Genomic DNA, 5,000 nt, shown 5'->3' with positions numbered 1-5,000 from the left:
CATTATTCCATGCACACAGTATTCAGGCGGGCTTGCCTGCTTTAAGCACTCTAATTTGTTCAAAGTAAACGTGCCGGCCCACCGAGACACTCAATAAAGAGCACCCTGGTAGGATTTCAACGGGGTCCGCCTCGGGACGCACGAGCACGCACGAGGCGGTCGCACGCCTTCGGCTCGCCCCACCGGCAGGACGTCCCACGATACATGCCAGTTAAACACCGACGGGCGGTGAACCAACAGCGTGGGACACAAATCCAACTACGAGCTTTTTAACCGCAACAACTTTAATATACGCTATTGGAGCTGGAATTACCGCGGCTGCTGGCACCAGACTTGCCCTCCAATAGATACTCGTTAAAGGATTTAAAGTGTACTCATTCCGATTACGGGGCCTCGGATGAGTCCCGTATCGTTATTTTTCGTCACTACCTCCCCGTGCCGGGAGTGGGTAATTTGCGCGCCTGCTGCCTTCCTTGGATGTGGTAGCCGTTTCTCAGGCTCCCTCTCCGGAATCGAACCCTGATTCCCCGTTACCCGTTACAACCATGGTAGGCGCAGAACCTACCATCGACAGTTGATAAGGCAGACATTTGAAAGATGCGTCGCCGGTACGAGGACCGTGCGATCAGCCCTAAGTTATTCAGAGTCACCAAGGCAAACGGACCGGACGAGCCGACCGATTGGTTTTGATCTAATAAAAGCGTCCCTTCCATCTCTGGTCGGGACTCTGTTTGCATGTATTAGCTCTAGAATTACCACAGTTATCCAAGTAACGTGGGTACGATCTAAGGAACCATAACTGATTTAATGAGCCATTCGCGGTTTCACCTTAATGCGGCTTGTACTGAGACATGCATGGCTTAATCTTTGAGACAAGCATATGACTACTGGCAGGATCAACCAGGGAGCTGCGTCAACTAGAGCTGAGCAGCCGGCCGCCCGGGAGTGTGTCCCGGGGGCCCGCGCGAACACGCAAGCGTCCGCTCAATTATTCTGCAAACAGGAGGAGGCTGAGCTCCCCTGCACAACACACCTCGAAACCCTCTCAGGTCCCGGCGGCGCGCAGCGCCGTCCTAAGTACTTGGTCGGGTTCGAGAGAGGCGCAATCGCCCGGAGTTAGGCGAGTAGACGCTTTAGGTGCGACCACCCGTGCTCCCAACTGAGCTTGCCGCTGCCGACAGAGGCCCGGGAGCGTGCTGTCGTGGCATTGCCGGCGGGAGACAACACGCGCCACCTACGGTGACCGGCAGCTCCAACGCCAGCGCCACAGAAGGACAAAAGCCCTACTTGGGTGCCGAAGCGAACTCTCCCAGCACAGCGCACGCGCCAACACGTCCGCACAGCTGCGATACAAACCACCTGCGAGAACCGCTGGGGCGACCGAGCAGCAGACGGCGTCGCGGCGCCGAGCGCCGGGCGGCGGCGCATCCTCAGCGCACAAAGTCCTCAATCGGACCAGCACACTGCAGATGGCCACCGCGCTTCGCACCGGGCCCGCGAGGACCTACTTTGGCCGCAAGGCGCCGCGAGCAGGGGGCGCCGGCGCGCAGCTGCGCCGCCTGCCGCGTCCGTCGGCCGGCGCGCCTGCCACCGGCCGCCCCCACCAGCCGGCTGTAGCGCGTGCGCCCACGCACCGCGCTGCCAGCACGCCGGGCGGCCCCCCCTCACCGGCCGGGGACGGTCCCACCCAGCCACCGCCGCGTATCGCCTCACACCCAGATCCCCTTTCACGTTCGTGGGCATGGTGGGTCCCCTTTCACGTTCGTGGGCATGGTGGGTATCCCTGAAACAACCGGTTAATAGCTCGACCGATCGTCGCCAACACTGATTCACCTCTAGCGAGAACAACCGCACCACAACGGGTTACCGGTTGTTCATTTGCGTAACGTCACCAGCAAACGTACACGTCCATCGCCATTTGCAACGAGTATTGCATGCCTGTGTCAGGTGTCACAACACACTACGTCTGCCCACATAGACGCAACAACATGTGCACGCCTAGAGAACACGTGGAAGGTAGACCCCGTACGTATGCGGTGTCCATTGCGCGAACGACTGTCAGCCCGCCTCTGCAGCATGTCGCAGATGTGGAACGCGGTGCAACATGCTATCACGGTGTGTGAGAAGAGACGACTACGTCCGAATACACGCTCCACTACATCAACAGACTGCTCATGCTGATCGCCATCCAGGGCGTCCGTTCCTCCCACACGTCTGTATGGCGTACCACACTGCAATCCAGCTCTTATAGGGAGACGACACGTAGCTGCGTGCACAATATTTGGACTGTATGGTCCGCCGTTGCTAGGCGCTGTCGTCATACGGTCACATGGGCCACGATGTATCATTCAGTACATACGGAGCAATGTGCAGTACAGTTTGTGGGTTTTGCGTACATCGGCGGACAGGTGACAGGCCGTACCACAACGTAGGCTGAGTACGTCGGCATGCGAAGGGCATTGAACATGCAAACTTCTCACCGACCAGCTTGCGAAGGCAGGGGGGAAGGGGGGGGGGCATGTACGTCCTGCTGCTATCCACACTACAGTGTATAGCAGGAGCATGTGGAAAGTCAGCAACACCTGCAAGGTGTTTAACATGACGCGATACACAGGGGACCGGGCAGTGCGAGTAGCGAACTATATTGCGAGGGTTGCGGTTAGGCAACACTACACTACTTTAACGGGTTGCATAACAATTACAGAGCAGGTTCAGCGACAACGTGCGTCAGGTTAAGGCGCAATATAGTTTAGGTTACGGCGCACTTTAGGTTAGGTTAAGGCACAACATGGGTTACGTTAAGGCACAACATGGGTTACGTTAAGGCACAACATGGGTTACGTTAAGGCACAACATGGGTTAGGTTAAGGCACAACATGGGTTAGGTTAAGGCACAACATGGGTTAGGTTAAGGCACAACATGGGTTAGGTTAAGGCACAACATGGGTTAGGTTAAGGCACAACATGGGTTAGGTTAAGGCACAACATGGGTTAGGTTAAGGCACAACATGGGTTAGGTTAAGGCACAACATGGGTTAGGTTAAGGCACAACATGGGTTAGGTTAAGGCACAACATGGGTTAGGTTAAGGCACAACATGGGTTAGGTTAAGGCACAACATGGGTTAGGTTAAGGCACAACATGGGTTAGGTTAAGGCACAACATGGGTTAGGTTAAGGCACAACATGGGTTAGGTTAAGGCACAACATGGGTTAGGTTAAGGCACAACATGGGTTAGGTTAAGGCACAACATGGGTTAGGTTAAGGCACAACATGGGTTAGGTTAAGGCACAACATGGGTTAGGTTAAGGCACAACATGGGTTAGGTTAAGGCACAACATGGGTTAGGTTAAGGCACAACATGGGTTAGGTTAAGGCACAACATGGGTTAGGTTAAGGCACAACATGGGTTAGGTTAAGGCACAACATGGGTTAGGTTAAGGCACAACATGGGTTAGGTTAAGGCACAACATGGGTTAGGTTAAGGCACAACATGGGTTAGGTTAAGGCACAACATGGGTTAGGTTAAGGCACAACATGGGTTAGGTTAAGGCACAACATGGGTTAGGTTAAGGCACAACATGGGTTAGGTTAAGGCACAACATGGGTTAGGTTAAGGCACAACATGGGTTAGGTTAAGGCACACCATGGGTTAGGTTAAGGCACACCATGGGTTAGGTTAAGGCACACCATGGGTTAGGTTAAGGCACAACATGGGTTAGGTTAAGGCACAACATGGGTTAGGTTAAGGCACAACATGGGTTAGGTTAAGGCACAACATGGGTTAGGTTAAGGCACAACATGGGTTAGGTTAAGGCACAACGTAGGTTAGGTTAAGGCACAACGTGGGTTAGGTTAAGGCACAACGTGGGTTAGGTTAAGGCACAACGTGGGTTAGGTTAAGGCACAACGTGGGTTAGGTTAAGGCACAACATGGGTTAGGTTAAGGCACACCATGGGTTAGGTTAAGGCACAACATGGGTTAGGTTAAGGCACAACATGGGTTAGGTTAAGGCACAACATGGGTTAGGTTAAGGCACAACATGGGTTAGGTTAAGGCACAACATGGGTTAGGTTAAGGCACAACATGGGTTAGGTTAAGGCACAACATGGGTTAGGTTAAGGCACAACGTAGGTTAGGTTAAGGCACAACGTGGGTTAGGTTAAGGCACAACATGGGTTAGGTTAAGGCACAACATGGGTTAGGTTAAGGCACAACATGGGTTAGGTTAAGGCACAACATGGGTTAGGTTAAGGCACAACATGGGTTAGGTTAAGGCACAACATGGGTTAGGTTACGGCACAACATGGGTTACGTTACGGCACAACATGGGTTACGTTACGGCACAACATGGGTTACGTTACGGCACAACATGGGTTACGTTACGGCACAACATGGGTTACGTTACGGCACAACATGGGTTACGTTACGGCACAACATGGGTTACGTTACGGCACAACATGGGTTACGTTACGGCACAAATTAGGTTAGGTTACGGCACAAATTAGGTTAGGTTAAGGCACAAATTAGGTTAGGTTAAGGCACAAATTAGGTTAGGTTAAGGCACAAATTAGGTTAGGTTAAGGCACAAATTAGGTTAGGTTAAGGCACAAATTAGGTTAGGTTAAGGCACAAATTAGGTTAGGTTAAGGCACAAATTAGGTTAGGTTAAGGCACGATATAGGTTAGGTTAAGGCACGATATAGGTTAGGTTAAGGCACGATATAGGTTAGGTTAAGGCACGATATAGGTTAGGTTAAGGCACGATATAGGTTAGGTTAAGGCACGATATAGGTTAGGTTAAGGCACGATATAGGTTAGGTTAAGGTACGATATAGGTTAGGTTAAGGTACGATATAGGTTAGGTTAAGGTACGATATAGGTTAGGTTAAGGTACGATATAGGTTAGGTTAAGGTACGATATAGGTTAGGTTAAGGTACGATATAGGTTAGGTTAAGGTACGATATAGGTTAGGTTAAGGTACGATATAGGTTAGGTT

At 52.0% G+C, this 5,000-nt stretch overlaps 1 non-coding gene across 1 annotated transcript in view; it reads right to left on the bottom strand.

Moving 5' to 3' along the window:
* Nucleotides 1–907, bottom strand: part of LOC126443548 (small subunit ribosomal RNA) — a 1,909-nt gene extending 1,002 nt beyond the window's left edge. The window contains exon 1 of the ribosomal RNA XR_007581998.1: nt 1–907. This exon is cut by the window's left edge and continues 1,002 nt beyond it. This is a non-coding gene — a ribosomal RNA (small subunit ribosomal RNA).
* Nucleotides 908–5,000: the final 4,093 nt, after the last annotated feature.

The sequence above is a fragment of the Schistocerca serialis genome, unplaced genomic scaffold (genome assembly GCF_023864345.2).
Source record: "Schistocerca serialis cubense isolate TAMUIC-IGC-003099 unplaced genomic scaffold, iqSchSeri2.2 HiC_scaffold_157, whole genome shotgun sequence".
In the NCBI taxonomy this organism is placed as follows: domain Eukaryota; kingdom Metazoa; phylum Arthropoda; class Insecta; order Orthoptera; family Acrididae; genus Schistocerca; species Schistocerca serialis.
Note: the sequence above shows the minus strand (reverse complement) of the source record. Positions and strands in the feature narration are given on the sequence as shown.